We start from the raw sequence: 19,539 nt of genomic DNA on the forward strand, positions 1-19,539 counted from the left end.
CTGACCAAGTGCCCTGCAGTCTCAGCCCAGGAAGAAGAAAAGTCTGATATCAACGTGTCCCCCTTGGATGGGACTTCAGGCGAAGCCACTGCACCGGGAGAAGTGTCCTGCTTACTGTGTGCTCAGCTACCAACGATCACGAAATCTTAGTCACAGCCCAAAACGCTGAGCCACCCCCAAGCAGGAATGGAAAGCCGTGAAGGAGGGCGCTGAGCCGCACAGATGGCCTCCCCGCGCCCACAAGTGCTGCGTCCAGGCCGCTCCCCACAGGCTTTCCCACCTAAACGCCATCCCTTTCAGCCGCGCCACAGGGTAACGACGTCACACGAGCTAAGGCTCAGCTCCAGCCTAGTGTGTTTTAGGCAACTCGCTTCAGCAGCAAGGGCCTGCGCTCCTGCACTTCCACTCAGGCCTCTCCCGGCGCCAATGCACCCCTAGCTGCAGCCACGGCGACGTACTAGATTAACGTCAGGCCTAGAGCTTGACAGGAAAGTAGCGGAGAATCAGAAAGGTCTTGACAGAGAAGGCTTCAGATCCCTGCCTGTTTCCAGAAAAAAGATGGTCACATGTATAACACCCACCCTGCATCTCACGGGGCAAAGTGGCTTTCTTTAGGGCGCCCTCTATTGGGGCTACTCCCGGAAAGACACAGCCCCATCCGGAGATTTCACCCAGCTGCCGGTCCCTGGAGCGAGGTGGCGACCAGCTGGTCACTCATGTAATAAATATCTGGTAGCAGACATACACCGAGAGATTGCCAGAGGCCAGACACAGGACTGGGCCCCAGTCACCAGGCTGGAACAAGACCTGCTCCCCGTTTCCACGTCCTCAATACTCTGGCGTTCTATGTGAGAACAGTACACATCTTCCCCGGCTCCGCTTCTAGAAAGGTCACAGGAGCTTGAAACCAACCAAGGTAGGACTATTTACACTTCAGAAACTGGTCACCACTACAGATGAGGGTTTTACTACTGTTGTTTTGGTTTCTGTTGTGTGGTTTTTGGGTTTTGGTGTTGTTCTATTTTGTTTTGTCTTTGAGATGGTTTACCAGCACACCACTGTCTGTAACGATGGTGTTGCTGACATGTGACAGCAGAGAGCACATTTTTCCCTTGTTTAGGGCTGGGGTAAGGTTTTACATAAGAGATGATGTGCTGGTTGTACATTTAAAGTTGATTAAAGTAAGATTTAACCAGAGAACAGAAAAGGAACAAAAAAAATCTCAGGAAAAAAACATAAGTAGAGGCAGAGACATTTCTACTTTTTTTTTTAATATTTTTACTTCTAGGAGAGAGAGAGACAGCGTGAGCAGGGGAGGGTCAGAGAGAGAGGGAAACACAGACTCTCAAATAGGCTCCAGGCTCCGAGCTGGCAGACAGCACAGAGCCCGACGCGGGGCTCAAACCCACGTACCGCGAGATCATGACCTAAGCGAAAGTCAGACACCTAACCGACTAAGCCACCCAGGCGCCCCCAGACATTTTTACTTTTTAAAGCTCTAGGGGGGGCGCCTGGGTGGCTCAGTCAGTTAAGCCTCCAAATTCGGCTCAGGTCGTGATCTCACGGTTCGTGGGTTCAAGCCCCACATCGGGCTCTGTGCTGACAGCTCAGAGCATGGAGTCTGTTTCAGATTCTGTGTCTCCCCCTCTCTCTCTCCTCCTCTCCCCTGCTTCATGCTCTGTCTCTCAAAAATGAATAAGCATTAAAAAAAATTTTTTTTTAATTTAAAAAGCACTAGGGACTCAGGAGAGGAAACCAATCCAACCTTCGTCCTGCCCAGGGAAGGCCGCTGACCCTTAAGGATAGCCAGGGCTCTGGCGGATGGGGCTGGGGACGGGGAGGAAGAACATGAGAGGGCAACGTAGCTGGGGCGGAAACGATGGACGTGACGCAAGGTGGCATCCTCTCTCTTTTCTTCCCCGGGGTAGATCTTACATGGGAAAAAGAACACTGAATGAAGTTGCTCAGAGACATCAAGCTTCCAGTGTGTCTGCAAACCAGGGGAATCTGTCTTCACTTGGGATTCTGAGCAGAATTTCCATTTCCCCCAGTTTAGCAGAAGGTATCTGCATCTCCTCCAGGTGAGAAATTCCTTCCCTTGAAAGCACTGCTTATTCCCTTCCTTCTCCCCAGTAACAGAAACAGTGAGTGAAGAACTTCCGTGTTCTATAGTTTAAAACCCATAACCAGCACAAAGCCTACTATGCACCTATTAGAATGGCCAGTATCCAGAACACTGACAACCGCAAATGCTGCTGAGGATCTGAAGCAAAAGGAACGCTCTCTCACTGCTGGTGGGAGTACGAAGTGGCACAGCCACTCTGGGAGACAGCTGGGCACTTTCTCACAAAACTAACCCCACTCTTACCATATGATCCAGCAATCGCACTCCATATTTACCCAAAAGAGCCGAAAGCATACGTCCACACAAAAAACTGCACGTGGGTGTTTATAGAAGCTTTCTTCATAACTGTCAAACCTGGAAGCAACCAAGATATCCTTCAGTAGATGAATGAATAAATGATGGTATATCCAGAAAATGAAATATTAATCATTACTAAAAAGAAGTGAGCTGTCAAGCCATGAAAAGACACAGGGGAACCTTAAGCAGCCAGTCTGAAGAGGTTCGTATGGCAGGACTCCAATTAGGTGACATTCTGAGAAAGGCAAAACTATGGAGCCAGGGGTGGGTGGTCTTTGAGGAAGGGAGGTGAACGGGCAGAGCACAGGGGTATTTCAGGTAGTAAGACTACTCTCTGATGCTACAATGGTAGATACTCTCCCGATACATTTATTCGAACCCCTACACTGTACAACACTATGAGTGACCCCCGATATAAAGCATGGACTCTGGGTGATGATAGGGGGCGGAGTGAGGTGTCAATGGGAAATCTCTGGACTTTCCCCTCAAGTTTGTCGTGAAATGCTATAAAAACTAAAGTATATTTTTTAAAGACAAAAAAAAATAGCATATGAAAAGAAGTCTGAGCTTTTAAGGAGTCCCTGCTCCTCCGGGACATCCACTCTGTGCCCCCCGGGAAGGTTCGCCATCCCCTCTGCAGCTCCTGGAAGCCACTGGTGGCATTGTAGTAGCTGTAAGCGCTCTCTGGGCTTGGAGGCCAAGTTGATGATGCTGTTGAGTCAATCAATATTGGAGCTCCAAGTATATGCAAAACTCCATCCAGGTAAATGGAAGGAAACTCATGCTGGCCCTCAAAGGGTTTAAACCCCAGCAAGCACATGGGACCCAGCAGAGTAGAAAAAGTCAGCTGACAGTCAGGAGACCTAGCAGCTAGCCCTGACTGCCACTGTTCCAATCAGCCTCTGCCGGTAGCAAGGAGGAGATGCCATGAAAGAAAACAGAGGGGGAACTGGTCATCCCTGGATACAAATGCTCTACAACCAGAACCGGAAAACCCACAGAAATCGTCCAAGGCTGAGTCCTCTGTCCCTCCCTTGGGCTGCACGATCTCTCCTTCAAGGACCTTTTTCTCCCCAAATGTTTTCCATTCTCCTCTCGCTTCTGTTTATCACAGTTTACGCTCCCTCACGGCTCTGACTGCAGAGGCTTCCTCACTGCCGTCTAAATGCCTTCTGTATTATGACATTAGCATTCTCAGCTCCCACTTCTGGGTTCGAATTTCTAAGGAAGGCCATCTGACTGGCTGTGCTAGTGGGTCACAGGTTGTGGGACAGCCGAGAGACGGGCTGTGCGTGGGTCAGGTGGCCGTCCCAGCTCCACTGGCTCTCACGGGGAACTGGGGTCACAAGTTTCAGTAGATGACCACCAGGGGCTGCAGATAAGGCAGTTCCCTTAGAAGGAGCAGTAGTTAGCATCGCTTCATGGACACTAACCATCTGGGGTGTTGGAGCAAATCTCTCAGCCCCCTGAGCTCATGCTTCCTCACCTGCCAAGGGAGGCACTGAGCCAGACAACCTCTGCAGCCTATCTTCCGGTACCAATGTTTGGCCATGCATAATGCAGTGCAGAAACCAATGGCAAAGCAGGAAGGATGAGAATGACCTAGATGCACCTCTTGTGGATAAAGGGCAGCTATGTACCCAAGACTCAAAACCAGCAAAGGTCCGGAGCCAGGGGTATTTTAAGGACCATCTGCAAATATCTGGGCACCAGCAGCAGCACTTTGTGTTTCTAGGTGTTCATATTCCTTGGACCATACGCCTCTTGGACGAGACAACTTCTGTTAGCACAGCTGTGAAAATGGTGACAGAGGCTTAGGGGCCCCGGCTTCCCCATCCTGCATCCCCTCCCCGCCGTCCTAACCGCCGCTTCTCTTACAGGACTCGCAGCACGGTGAGCACATGTGTGAAAGTGTCACTTTTAACAAGACCACGTTTGATCTTCCAGCCCCTCAGGCCCCGTCCTCATGCACATTGTTATGGGTCAAAAGCAGAACCCGAAATATACAACTTATGCTTTAGTGTGAACCTAAACCTGCATAGGACCTCTCCCAAGGTATTTGCATTTCACCACATTTATGAAAAGGGAGGTGTTAATTTTAGGGAAATAGGTAGGTAGTTAACAATTCTTTAACTCTTTTTATGAAAAGGGTCTTTCTTCGTGGCCTCACTGTCAACACTGGTGGGAGCCCCTCCCCCCATGCTGTGCAGAGAAGCAGCACAGCACGTGTAGACAGAGGCAGTACTCAATCAACAAACAACTGATTTAGTCAGTCATGGGCACACCACCTTACACCCCATGCAGAAGGTCCTCAATGAGAGGGCATCGTGTCCCCACGTGATGAACACGTCACCGGAAGACAGACAGGTATGAAGTCCAAGAAAAGCATCCAAAGCTGTCCAGGGTAGATGAAATCTGCAGAGAAACTTATCCCAGCAGTGACCATTGCTGGGCTCCCACCGTGGCCAAACGGACACTTCTCAAGGCCACGCACTTGGCTCTGGCTCTATGGGCAGCTAAATACAGATGACCAGCTGACCCATGAGTGTTAAGTAAATGGTTATTGTTAAAAAGCCTCAGAGGTTTTAGCCATTAGTTATACAGCAAAATCACACTATCACAGCAAAAGCCTAACACAATAAAAAACTAAACTTATCCACAAAAGCTTCAATGCCTTAAAGATGGCAGGCACACACACTCACCAGACTCCAATACAAAGAAATGCTTCATTAGGGAAACATTCACTGCAAATGGTATGGATCAGAGGGCCATTCCCTCTACTGAGGGTAGCAAAAGCATTTCAGCAGAAAGTCTTTCAGCTCTGCCTCTACACTGCACTGACTCAAAAGGTTAGCAGTTGTTATTTACAATAGCCAAGATACAGAAGCAACCTGTGTCCATCAATAAACAAAGAGATAGTGGGAAGAAGAAAAAGAAACAAACAGATAAGGAATATATGGTACACACATACACACACACACACACATACACACACACACACACGGGAATATTACTCAGCCATAAAAAAGGATAAGATCATACCATTTGAGACAACATGGATGGACATAGAAGGTGTTAGGCTAAGTGAAATATGTCAGACTGAGAAAGACAAATACCATATGACTTCACTCACAAGTGATATCTAAAAAAACAAGCAAAACGTATAATCAGACCTATAAATACAGAGAACAGTCTGATGGTTGCCAGAGGTGAGCGGCATGGGGGAATGGACCAAGTGGGGAAAGGGGAGTGGGAGATACAGGCTTCCAGTTACGGAAAAAATAATTAGCCAGAATAAAAGTATGGCATAAGGAATATAGTCAATGATACTGTAATAGCCGAGTATGGTGACAGATGGGAGCTATATTCGTGGTGAGCACAGAGTAACGTACGGACTTGCATCACTATACTGCTCACCTGAAACTAACGTAACATAGTGTGTCAAGAAGGAAGGGAGGAAGGGAGGGAGGGAGGTTGGTTAACTACAGCTCTATCATGTCCCCTGCAAGAGAACTCTCTGCTGGTCACAACGTGCTGAAGTTCCTTGCCAGCAGGCTGGTCCCCCAGGCAGACACTAGAGTCAACTATAGTTGTTCCCAACACTGTTCATGCCACTTTAATAAAACACTACTTCACGTGGGGAAATAGCACAAAATAGAGTTTGTTACCAGGAAACTGAAAGGCCATTTTTTTTCAACGTTAGAAAACAATACGGCAGTATTTTTTTTTAACTGTGGTAAAATACACTTAACATAAAACCATCTCTTATGGCCTGAATGTGTTTCCCTTCAAAATTCGTATGTTGAAGCCCTAACCCCAGTCTGGCTCTACTTGGAGATGGGGCCTCAAAGGAAGTAATTAAGGTTAAGTGAGGTCATAAGGGTGGGACCCCATCTGACAGGACTCAGATCCTTATAAGACACTGGAGCAGGTGTGCCCTCTCCAACTGCCTGCAAGCCAGGAGGAGGGTCTTCACCAGAACCACATTCGCCAGCACACTGATCGTGGGGTACCGGAGCAGGTGTTGTCTAGGCCACCCAAACTCAGCCTAGCTCTGGCCGCCACCATCCTAACCATGTTAAGTGTTACACATCAGTGGCATTAAGTACATCTGCACTGTTGTGCAAAGTGGGGGGTGGGGAGGATAATGCGCTTTAATTAGGAGTGAGATGATTATAAAAACTTGGGGATGAAATCATTAAAGTATAAAATAACTCTGCATTCAGACCACTTTTTAAAGACCCAAACTGGAAAGCTGGGGCGCCTGGGTGGCTCAGCCGGTTAAGTGTTAGACTTCAGCTCAGGTCATGATCTCACGATTCATGGGTTCAAACTCTGCATCGGGCTCTGTGCTGACAGCTCGGAGCCTGGAGCCTGCTTCGGATTCTGTGTCTCCCTCTCTCTCTGCCCCTCACCTGCTCATGCTCTGTCTCTCTCTCAATAATAAATAAAAACACTAAAAAAATTTTTTTATAAAAGACCCAAACTGGAAAACACAACTTTCTGACTGCGGTTTCTGAAGAAAGTCAATGGAGAATTTTAATCAGTGAAAACATACTCAAGAAACCTTACACTGAAGGGTTAATAAATGAATGTTCTGATATAAGTGAGAAGGTTTCAGTAGGTTGGTTGTTCTTCTTTTGTTTTTTGGGGTTTTTGTTTTGTTTTGTTTTTTTAAATTTTCTTCCTTAACTGACTCTTTTGGTCGATCAGCCATTGCTGGTATCAATCATGTCGGAAAAGGGAATGTGTACAGATTCCATTCCATTTGGCTGCCCCTTCAGGGATGAATGGGTGCACACCAGGCGGAGGAGGGAGAGAATAATAATCCAGGTGGAGGAAATAGGTGGAAGAAAGCCGCAGAAGCATGAACACATGTGATCTAGGAGGGGATGGGTGAGAGGCCAAGCCCCACTAGGACACTGGAACACCAGGGCAGCCCAGGAGGAAAAGTCAGGAAGATATGCTAGTCCCAGATTGTTCAAGGCTTGGGAAATCATGCCGAGGCACTGGACTTCATCCGAAGGGCAGCCATAGAAATTTTTCCTTGGGGTTGTGCTCAGGTGCAGGCTACCATTAAGTACAGTCAAAACACAGATGGGTGTATCATGCACCTTCTGCAAGAGTTCACGTAAGAGTTAAAGGTCTGAAATAAACAGCAGTGGCAAAAATAGAAGCATGGAAACAGACATGGTAGGCATTTTTTCAAATAGAGTTGATGCTTATAAAGAAAAAGATGGAAGGCATTTTCAAGGCTGGCGCAGGGGTTCTAGTTTGTTTCAACAGCGGTCACAATGGAGACAGGAGGAAACTGGCCCGGACCTTTCTCCCAAGCAAATGCCTTTTTAACACAGGTAAATTCATTTTAACTGACTGGTGCATATTCTGCTGACACTGTAACGTTGAGCACAATGTGAGAACAAGGCTTGAAGTGTGAGAGAGAGAGAACGCAATACCCTTCTGGTCACAGTGACCTGAAACATGAGGCAGAGCAACGGTCCAGCCTGCGAATGCTCCTGGAATCAGCCAGATGGAGGTGGGAGTGCTGTCTCCGCTGCCGTCCCAATGGTGTAATGTACTGAGAAGACAGAAAATAGTCCAAAGCAACACGTGCTCAGTGACCCCATGGAGCTGACACAAATACCATCTTCCCTTGCGCAGAACAGGATGGGTAAATTGAAACCAAGCGAACTGCATTGGTCACATACCCTCAGATAAGGCTCACTCACCTCAATTCCTTTCCCACACAGGAGTGCATTCAGACATGTTCAACAGAGTTTGAGACTTAAGTCTTTTTTAGGACTCACAGTATTCAGTGCTTGTTACCCCACCATGAATATTAACAGGTATACCAGTTGGCCATATCTTTTGTGTATATTTAATAACTGGCAGCGTAAATGACCACATAAATTTGAGTGGACACTAGGATTATGTTGATCTTGCCTGTGAGATGCTTTTAATCTAGTTAAGAAAAACAGACTGATGCATAAATAATTGTAAGGCAATTAAAGGTTAAAAAAATATCACAAAGAGGAAAGAGGTAAAGTGGTCCTGTAATTAAGCAGAAATTTTATCATCTTAACCTTGTGAAAATATTAGCCATACTCCCACCACCTCAATGTCCCCCTCTTTAATTTCAACCCTCTGATTCTACTCCCTGTTCACTCCAAATGCTATTTCCTAAAATGGCCTTTGTGTCTTATGTAAAGTTCTTCCATTCTCTCTCACCCTACTGCAGTGTTGGAGATAGGAAGGCTGAAGGTCTGATGTGGATTATGTATGTTAGGAATTGTTTAGCCCATTAAGGAAGATCAAGCCTTATCCAAGTCATGACTTACCCTGAATTTTATTAACTGCTCTTTATTCTCTTGGGTGCTAACTTCCTGAAGGGGGATGGAAAGAATACATGCTATGGGAAAATCCAAGAATATCTAGATGTGGTAAAAATTCACCTCCAAACTCTGGTCCTAGACTATGGTGCTGATCTTTTCCCCTGAAGGCAATTAAGCCTGAGTTCCTCTAGAATATCAACTTCGTATTTCTTAGGTCCTCCTTGAAAGCCACCATTAGAAATATCTTTGTTAGCTTCTATATCTATGATAGCTTCTCAGTCTTCTAGCAACTAAATGAAGTAAGAGTAGTTAATTTAAATTCCAGATCAAGATGCTAAAATTGGGCCTACAACAGAATGTTCTAGGTTAGTTTGGAGGCAATTTCTCCCTAAGATCAGGCTCTTGTGATATCTTCTAATCCTAGAATTCTCTAATTCTAAATTCACTGGGAAAAAAATTAAAGATTAATGAATAGACTACCATCTATTAAATCTTATATGCCAAGTTCTTTACAGATGTCTTTTAATTAATCCACATGACACCGCTACAAGTAGGTATGAATAACCCCATTTTAGAAATACAGAATCTAAGAGTCAGAACAGTAAACTGACTCTGTGAAAGTCACACAGCTAGAAGGTATCATATCAGAAATCAGAGGCCAGTTCTGTGTGATGTCAAAATCACTGTACTTCTGTTAAGAGACAAGCCCAGCTCTTGGTGTGATGCCAGCAAATTGAACTGTATTAAGAGTAACTGATAGAAATCTAGGATCATGATGAAACTGATGTTACAGAAGGCACTTTACATAATAAAAATAAAAAGGATCTCCATTACCTGGGAATTTATAGACTATGAAGCAACATGAGGCACCGCCACATAATAAGAAGAAGCTGAAAATGCATGATCTATTTCATCTCCTTCCTGCCTTAGACGGAAGTTAGGAGGTCAGGGGCTCCTGGGGTCCTCTCACCATTTTCCCCATGACAGCTGTCCAGTAGCAACTACTGTTAGGAAGGAGGTAATACACCTTCTAGTTCCATCTGTATAGGATACTAGATGTCCTCACCAATTCTCCCACTGAAGTTAAGTAAAAGTTCTGGCAAAGCATCTCTTTAAAAGGAGCAGTGAGATGGCCAGAAAGGGAAGAGCACTTAAGTGCCAAACAATAAGATACACAAGGAAGTGAAGCTGCTCTAGTCTTGACAGTATTTTCTATACCAAGTGGATCTGAGCTTGGGCATTCACAGGCTCCCCTGGTAAAGCCCAGAGCCAGCTCAAGGTGACGAGAAGTCTACTAGAAAACAGCTCCAATCACACTCACAATAAGATGGGGGGAAAAATAAGGGCATACTTAGAAGACTGTGAGGAAGTTTGCCTATCTCAAACCAATGGACTAACTAGCAAACAGTACTCCTCTGAGAGTTTATAGCTGCAAGTCAACCTCCATGTAAGTCTGCAATCCAAATTCACACAGGTGTGATCTCAAAAGTTGCAAGCTAGAAATCCTGTCTAAAGTGGCCCCAGGTTGGTAATGACCCCAGGTACCTGGCAGAAGCAAATACCAGTCTTCACCTGAGAGAGTACTCCCAGGATGCATTCTGAGAGACATGGGATCCCAGTCAAAAATACCACATGTGCACAGGCAACACGCATGTGCATGCACACATACACACACATGCAGCAAGGAAAAGGGTGAGAGCCCGCAGGAAAAGAGGAAAAGAAGCCAAAAACATAAAGATATGGGGTTATTGGAACATGGAAAAAACATACTTAATATTCATTACATTTTTTTAAAAGGCTGAAAATTAATAAAGAACAAGAGACTTGAAACGATCAAGATCTGGGAGAAAAAAAAAGCTTCTAGAAATAAAAAAAACAAAACAGAATATGTTAAAAGTGAATAAACAAGTCTAACAGCAAACTGGACACACAGGTGAGAACTGGTGAACTGGAAATTTCATATGAGGAAATTAGGCAGAAGACAGTCCAGAGAGTCAAAGGTAATGAAAAGGTGAAGGAGAGAACAGATATCATGATGGATAAAGAAGCTAAAGCATTAATCTAATTAAACCAAAAGTAAAGAGAATGGAGCAGAGGCAACAGGAAAACACGAGAGAGAACGGCAAAGAGGCACTAAAGGAGACAGTGGTCGTGAATTTATCTGCCACCATGAAGGACATAAATGCACAGATTTGGTATGTCTAACAAATCCCATGCACATTGAAAAAGAATATTGTATTTTTATTAGTCAGGGTTCTCCAAAGAAAGAGAACTAGGAAATTACTGATATGATTATGCATACAGAGATTTATTATAAGGAAATGACTAATGTGATTATGGGTGTTGACAAATCCCAAGATCTACAGGTGAGTCAATGAGCTGGAGACCCAAGAGAGGTGATGGCATAGTTCTCGTCCAGAGGCCAGTGGGCTCAAGATCCAGGAAGAGTCAGTGTTGGGTTCAAGCAGGAAAGCAAGAAGAAGCTGATGTCCCAGTTTGAAGGCAGTCAGGCAGGTGGAATTCCTGCTTCTTTGGGGGAGGATCACTCTTTGTGTTTTATCCAAGCCTTCAACTGATTGGATAAAGCCCACCCACACTGGGGAGGGCAATCTGCTTTACTCAGTCTACCGATTTAAATGTGACTATCCTCTGAAAACATCCTCACAGAAATATCTCCAATAATGTCTGGCCAAATATCTGGGCACCCCACGGCTCGGTCAAGTTGACACACGAAGCTAACAATCACAAATTCCATGTGCAGCACTTCTTCAACACCTCTGACCAGAGGCTCCTTCTCGGAGAGATGTGCTGCTGTTAACAGATGGCATGTTGAGCTCTGAGAGCCTGGTATGCTAATCCCCGTCATGGGAGGAAGGTGCACCTGTAGTCAAGACCCACCTTCACAGGGACAGAGTTGACCAACACAGTCCCCACCCTCTGGACCACACAGGCCACGGCACATCCCTTCTAACACATGGTCAGGCCACAGCAGAGCTTCTGAAACTAGGAACCACACAGGAATCACCTGAAGCTCTTGTTAAGCTGCATATTCTGGTTCAGTAGGTCTGGGGTGGGGCCTGAGGTTCAGCATTTCTCATAAAGTCCCAGGAGGTGCTGATGCTGCTGGTCTGCAAACCACACTTTCGGCAGCGAGGTGATCTCTGGGGACAGAAAAAAAACCCACTTTGTCTCTTACTTCCCCTTCCTCTATGATTAGGGCTTCACCGGCATCATACCCCCTTCTTCCCAACTCCAGCCCATGACTTCACCTTAATAACAATATTCAGGTGCCGGGGTGGCTTGGCGGGTTGAGCATCCAGCTTCAGATCAGGTTGTGATCTCGTAGTTCGTGAGTTCAAGCCCACTTTGGATACTCTGTCTCCCTCTCTCTGCCCCCCGCCCCGCCTCTCCCCCATTTGCACCCTCTCAAGAATAAATAAAAATATACATTTTTTAAAAATAACAAGATTCAGGCCAAGAAATTGGCTTATCCATAAGGATGCTCAATTGGAAGGCCTGTCAGGATATTCTATTCCATCACACAAAGGTTCGGGAACCTGTTCCTCTCACGCCCCCCTAGCCCTCAAGTGCATAGCTCTGAACAGCTTGGATCTGTTTGCTGCTGTTGTGTACGTGGCATTTTCCAAGTTTAATGACCACATCTCCCCCAAATGCCACCAGCCTCCAAAGACAAGGACAACAATATTGCCAGAAGACATACTTGGGGCACCTGGCGGCTCAGTCAGTTAAGCGTCTGACTCTTGATTTCGGCTCAGATCATGATGTCATGGTTTGTGAAATCAAGCCCAGTGCTGTCAGCATGGGGCACTACTTGGGATTCTCTCTTTCTCTCTCTCTCAAAATAAACAAATAAACCAAACCAAAATAAAATAAAATAATAAATTAAAACCAAAACACACTGCAGAACAGTTTTGTGACCTGTAAGTGTTCCTACTTGCACACCTCCACCTGTCACACATCCTTAATCAGCTCAGGCTTTACCTGCTGGGAAAACTCTTCTCTAAGGGGGGGAGGAGGACACATACAGACTTTGATGGCTGGCTTATTTATGGATCTTATTTCCCACTATAAACTCCTTGAAGATAGAAACTGTCTCAGGCATTGCCCTGAACGCCATCTGGAAGGAATGAAGGACTGACGTGCTTGTATCGCTCACCGCCACCCTGGGAGGTACGTCTCCTTTTCTTATCTATCTCCATTCTGCTGACAGGGAAACCAAGGCTGAGAAGATAAGCAACCTGCCAAGGTCACACTGGTCGTTGCCAAAACTCCGACTCCTCCCACTCTGCCATACACCCCCCACCACCACCTGCCTGCATCTCTAGGTCTCCCAGGAAAGGTTTTGCTGAATTTTCTCCTCAAATGAAGTAGGCTGACATGCCCTGCTCTGTAAGTGGTGACTTGGTCACAGACAGACATGTCCTGACTCACCTGAGCTCCCTTGAGCCAGCCACTGGCAGACAAAGGATGGGATCGGAGTCTGAGTTCCCATTTACCACCAGTATTCACCTCGCACCCCCACCCATATTGGGGACTGGTTTATGCACAGGGTGCAATCCTGGGTGTAGTTACAGTGCTTAGCCCCCTAATGACTATCCATGGTCAACTGTCCATTTTAGAATTGAACTTGCCAAAAGTGGGCTCTTCCTAGTTTTCAAGTGGTTTAACCCGAAAACACTTGAAAAAGTGTACTAAGCAGTAGTCTGCCCTCTTTGGCATTTATAAAATTCCATATATTTAAGTAAAATTCAAGATGGAACAAATTTAAATTAACTCATCAAAATGAAAGCTGAGAGAGAAGCCAGTTATTCCCAATATTCCCTGCCAAAACATCCCTTTACCCTCTCCAAAAAGGCAGATCGGGGCTCTGTATCGATATTTAGCATTCAGGTGACGCTTTACAAACCCAGCATCCATTTTTAATGAATTATTGCACATAAAAGCCCAAAAAGAGAACTTATAGGACATGTCTCTATCCGACAAAGTAAAGACACATGTCTAATTAATAGAAATAGGGATTGGGCTGCTAAGGTATTGTATATTCTTCTTTGCGGTTTAGTTTTTGCCTAATGTGTGTATTTGTTTTATAAAATTTTTAAAAATTCAAGAAGATAAACGAGTTCTAGACATAGAGTTTATGACTAGCACGCCAAGTGACCTGAGCCAATTCGATCCTCCAAAATCATTGGACTCTGTACATCCAATAAGCAAACATAAGAGCTACAGATCTCATCAGCCATTACTGAGATCCTAGAAGATGTGTGATTCAGACAGCATGTCCCGGACCAAATTCTGCCACAGACAGAAATATTTATTAGTGAGTAGGCATAAAAACAGCCATTCCTATGTGCTCAGTGAAATTAGCAAGGCTCCTACCTTTCCATGAAATGTTAACTCAAAGCAGATGTAACAATATTCTAGCAGTAGTATTCAGCCACCATGTTTAGTGGGACTTAGATACTAGAACGTTTTGTTAATACTCGGGCACAGGACAAATTGGTATATCTGGCCTAGACATCACTGCAAAGTTTATAATTTGCTAGTATTACTGGATTCCTAAACCCTATCCATGCAGTTCTAGTCAACTCATGTATCAAGAACATCACTCAAGTCCCCAATGAAAAATAGCTTCCCATAGTTATTAGGCTCATTGGGGAACCCTCTAGGCATGACCAGAAATAAACATCACTAAAACCTTATAGTAACCCCTTAATACTCCTAAAGAATATGTCCTGTCAGGGTATTCCAAATGTTAACAACCCCTTAGGGGATTAAAAATCACACACACACACACACACACACACACACACACACACACGATCTATGTTGAAATATTTAAAAGTTGACCTGAAAATTAAAATATTAAAAGGTAAATTTTGCAGACAATATAACAGCTGGATAAAACAAAAGAATACAACTATTATAATGGATGGGTTTCATAAAGACACAATAGAGTATAATGATGGAGGCTCTGAACTCCTTCCATAAGAATAAGCATATTATTTTTAACCTTCATTTGGTTCTTTTTAAANCGATCTATGTTGAAATATTTAAAAGTTGACCTGAAAATTAAAATATTAAAAGGTAAATTTTGCAGACAATATAACAGCTGGATAAAACAAAAGAATACAACTATTATAATGGATGGGTTTCATAAAGACACAATAGAGTATAATGATGGAGGCTCTGAACTCCTTCCATAAGAATAAGCATATTATTTTTAACCTTCATTTGGTTCTTTTTAAAAAAAATTTTAATGTTTGTTTATTTTTGAGAGAGAGACAGGGAAAGACAGAATGCTAGCAGGGGAGGGGCAGAGAGAGAGGGAGACAGAGAATCTGAAACAGGCTCCAGGCTCTGAGCTGTCAGCACAGCTGACACTGATGCGGGGGTCGAACCCAGGAATGGCAAGATCATGACCTGTGCTGAAGTCAGATGCCCAACCGACTGAGCCACCCAGGTGCCCCACCTTCATTTGGCTCTTAATGACACACAAAAATCACAGCTTAGTCTCATTTTTTTAAATGTTTATTTATTTATTTTTGAGAGAGAGAGAGATTATAGAGCCGCAAAGAGAGAGGGAAAGAGAGAATCCCAAGTGGGCTCTGCACTGAGAGCCCGACACAGGGTTTGATCTCACTAATTGTGAAACCATGACCTGAGCCAAAATCAAGAGCTGGACACTTTACTGACTACCCAAGTGCCCCTAGTCTCCTCATTTTAAATCCAACAAACTAAAGCCCAGATAAGTGACATGACTTGCTTGAGGCTGTCCTGAAAATTAATGACAGAGCCGAATCTAGCACCAATCTTTAGTCTTTCTACAGCTGCTGCAGACCTTCTGGAAAAGAAAAACTTTTCCAAGTATAAAATTGATCCATAACTTTTTGTAGAAAATGTGTAAGAAAAAATAAAATTATGAAGACTGAATGAAAGGTTATCTATAATATCTACACTCAGATATAGCCACATCTCTGTCCGGATAGTAACACAAAAATCTGTACCTCGTAGTTTCAATTTACACAATACCTCGTGCAGGGTCTGTGGGCTTTTATGTAATTTGCTTTCATATGGGAAACCATCACCCATGACATGTAATAACCTTCGAAACTGTGATTTCTATAATGATTACAGGACAGTTTATCTTATTGTGTGTCCATTTCTCTATGCTGGACATAGAGAACGGTCTGTCACTGTCCCTCTAAGATGAACATTATGCCCCTGGAATGGAAACATTACAAAGGTACGGAGTTTCTCTTATTAATCACAGAGCCCTCAGCCCCCAGGAGTGTCCAGCACATTGAGGAAGCTCAGTAAGGATGGATGGATGAAATGGATGGATAGAAGGACGGACATGGATGGGTAGATAGGAATGGATGGATTTGTATGCAACTCCGATAACTTCTCAAAACTCTTTTTACTTTGCACAGTAACACAGATATTCTGGTAAAGGTTGCCACATTAAAAAAACAGGGCATCAATTAATTTGAAATGACTCAGTGTCCCATATTATTAAAAACCTATTCATTCTTCACCTGACATTTAAACGAACTTATTTATTTACCTGAAATGCAAATTTAACTTGGCATACGTACCACATCCAGGTCTGACGAGCACAGCCCTCACAGAGCAGGCTGCCTACAATACCCACACGGCGCCTTAGCAAGACCTCAGTCCAGGAGTCGGAACCCAGTGGCCTCCGGCCAACGGCGCGTGCAGTAAACAGCCACCATCTTCTGAGCCCCTGATCTTCCTCATGAGTCAAGACAAAGGAGAAAAGCAGCAGGAAAGAGAACTCTCAGCAATGGCAGTGCAGTGAGCAAGACCTTTCCAGAGACAAATCACAGCACACGAGGGTCTTGTCAGCACTGCCCACCCCCCCCCGACCCCCACCTCTGCTTTTCCACCCCGGGTGTGAGCCAGTCCTAAGCCTCCCCAGCGCTCCGGTCACGGCCCTGCCTAGACGGGCCTTCTCAGCCAGCTGCCCTCCCAGCCCCCACTGTGCGAGCCGAACCCGCCCGGGCCTTCCTCCCACGGCATCTTCCCACGCGCTCTTGCTTCCGCCTGGAAAGCCCTGGTCTGTCCTCCCCTCGTGACTTACTCTCAACACTCTTCTCCTACATCTCAGCTCCAAAGTCACTTCCTCGAGAAGCTGTCCCTAACTCAGCGTGCAGACTAGGCCACGTTCCTTTGCTCTAAGCCGTTAGAAGCCCCGGGCACCTTCCTTCCCTGCACTTAGCAGGGTGGACGTTTGTTTTAGTTGTTGTGAGGGTTTGTCTGACGTATATCTGCTAGAATCCGAATTCTAGGAGGGCGAGAACACCAGGTCTCTTCCTGTGATCGGTCTGTTCCCAACACCTAGCAGAGTTTCTGCCAAAATAAAAACAACCGGACACTCAAAATATTTACTGAGCAGGAACGGAAGCCTCCGAACTCGCTAACATCTTACCCTTCCCGAAGCAGACGCGCGGTCACTCCTGCCCCGGAAGGCTGACTCACTCCAGGTGGGCAAAAGGAAGGAGATCAAAAGCCAACTTCTTCTTTGACTAAATGTCTACAGAACTATATATAACCCCGTATTACATATGTGACAGGACATATGACCACAATTATATTGTTTGCGCGGTTCAATGTGACATTTTCAGAGGCAGACAGAGGTATAATTTAGGAAATGGAGGCAAACGCGGAGTGAAAATCAAGATCTCTCTCCTGTCATTCAAGGTTTCCTTCAGCTGAAAACTCCCGAACTTACGGGTCCGTGGGGACTTTCTCTCCTCCGTGGGCCTCCACGGCCCCTTTATCCTGATTCTGCTCGCGGGGCCTCCCCTGCACTCGATTCTCCTCCTCTATCAGGTCTAGGCCTCCTTTCTCCTCAATCTAAACGATTACAGAAACGTTCGGTCACACGCACAAGTCAACGGGCCAACAGCACTGATCACTGAGCTTCCACAAATGCCAACACATGGCCAATTCGGTTTCATTTTGTGCCACTTTGTTTCCCAACACCACTGGATTATTCTGAAGCAAACCTCGAAGATATTACTTTGTCTACAAATATTTCAGTGTGTGTTTCTGAAAGCTAAAGACTTCTCCAAACGTCTTATAAAGTTTTATCAACAGTTTGTTTGTTCAAATTAGGATCCACATAAAGGCTACACATTAGTTTGACTGTTGTGGCTCTTAAATCTCTAATCTATAAATTCACCTTCTCTACTCTCCTGGAATTTTATTTATTGAAGTAACAGGGTCATTTGCCCCAGAAAGTTCCTGACACCCTAGATTTTGTTGATTGTATCTACATAATTTCTGCTCCATAAATTGGCAGTTAGATCTAAAAACAGAATAAATGCTTGATTCCCCCCTTATTAGCTAGCTGTCATAATAATCACGTGACAGATTTCTCCAAAGGAAACAAATGAATTTACTTTGTTGTTTTAAAGTTCATTACGAATGCACAGATTCATACATATTTACGTGTTCTGATCCACTGCAGTCATTATACTTCGTGCCGCTCAGACTGCCCCATCTTTGGCCACGGGTGCTGCTGTGCCCTTTTGATCTGACCCCAGGAGTCTTTAATGGTTTCCATGTTGATTAGATAAGATGTTCTTGGTCCCTCTGGTACGGTTCCTCACCCCAAACTCAGATCAGCTATTTCTCTAAGGATGGCTGGTGGCTTGTACATTGTAGTTCACTTACGGTTTCAATTTCCCCATTCAGTGATCTGGAACACTCCTGTAAGGGGTCCAGAATAAGCCACTATGACATAAAAAATTATTTTGAACTGAAGGCATTTGAGTTCCTGAAATAGCTTATCTGTATAAACACTGAGCCTTTTTAAAAAAAATTTTAATATAAAAAATGTATTTATCTTGAGAGACAGAGACAGAATGCAAGCAGGGGAGGGGCAGAGAGAAAGGGACATAGAGAATCTGAAGCAGGCTCCAATCTGTCAGCACAGAGCCCCCACGTAGGGCTAGAACCCACGAGCTGTGAGACCATGACCTGAGCCCATGTCAGGCGCTTACCTGACTGAGCCACCCCGGTGCCCCTAAACACGGAGCCTCCTGAAAGAACTCGGCGGGCATACACCTTGAGAACAACTGCAATGCTCTTGAAGGCAACTGAGTGCCACACTCCAACACAGTCACAAAACTGTCGTATCTCCCATGCATGTCCAAAGGGACTCTTTACGTTTCCAATATAGATAACCATTTTATGTTTCAATGTTTAAATTGTTTTCCCATAAGTGCCCTTCTCCCCATCCCCTTCACCTAGTAAGATGGTACACAAACCCAAATTCTAACTACCCCTTGAGTCACATTTCTTTGTCAACTCCCCTACGTACATAATGTGATTAAAATCTATCCTTTTTCTTTTTTAAAAACACTTTTTTTTAATGTTTTATTTATTTCTGAGAGAGAGAGAGACAGTGTGAGCAGGGGAGGGTCAGAGAGGGAGGGAGACACAGAATCCGAAACAGTCTCCAGGCTCTGAGCTAGCTGTCAGCACAGAGCCCGATGTGGGGCTCAAACCCATGAACTGTGTGATCATGACCTGAGCCAAAGTCGGACGCTTAACTGACTGAGCCACCCAGGCGCCCCTGTCCTTTCTCTTGCTAAGATGTTAGTAGGAGTTGAAATTGCAGGCCTCCAAGCACAGAGCCTAAGAGAGTAGAGGGAAAGGTTTTCCTCTCCAATACTCTTCTGATTTTCCTCCTGTTCTATGAATCTACGTATTTAATAGGGGACTAGACATTGACAT

The 19,539-nt window shown here is 44.9% G+C and overlaps 1 long non-coding RNA gene across 1 annotated transcript; it reads right to left on the minus strand.

The window, feature by feature from the left end:
- Positions 1-11,055: 11,055 nt before the first annotated feature.
- LOC144226926 (uncharacterized) lies at positions 11,056-17,156 on the minus strand. The gene is made up of 3 exons (XR_013333781.1): positions 16,877-17,156; positions 16,371-16,528; positions 11,056-11,915 (listed from the first exon to the last, which is right to left on the minus strand). It is a non-coding gene; the product is annotated as an uncharacterized LOC144226926 (long non-coding RNA).
- Positions 17,157-19,539: the final 2,383 nt, after the last annotated feature.

This window comes from Crocuta crocuta, unplaced genomic scaffold (assembly GCF_008692635.1).
Source record: "Crocuta crocuta isolate KB4526 unplaced genomic scaffold, BGI_CrCroc_1.0 scaffold32, whole genome shotgun sequence".
Taxonomy (NCBI): domain Eukaryota; kingdom Metazoa; phylum Chordata; class Mammalia; order Carnivora; family Hyaenidae; genus Crocuta; species Crocuta crocuta.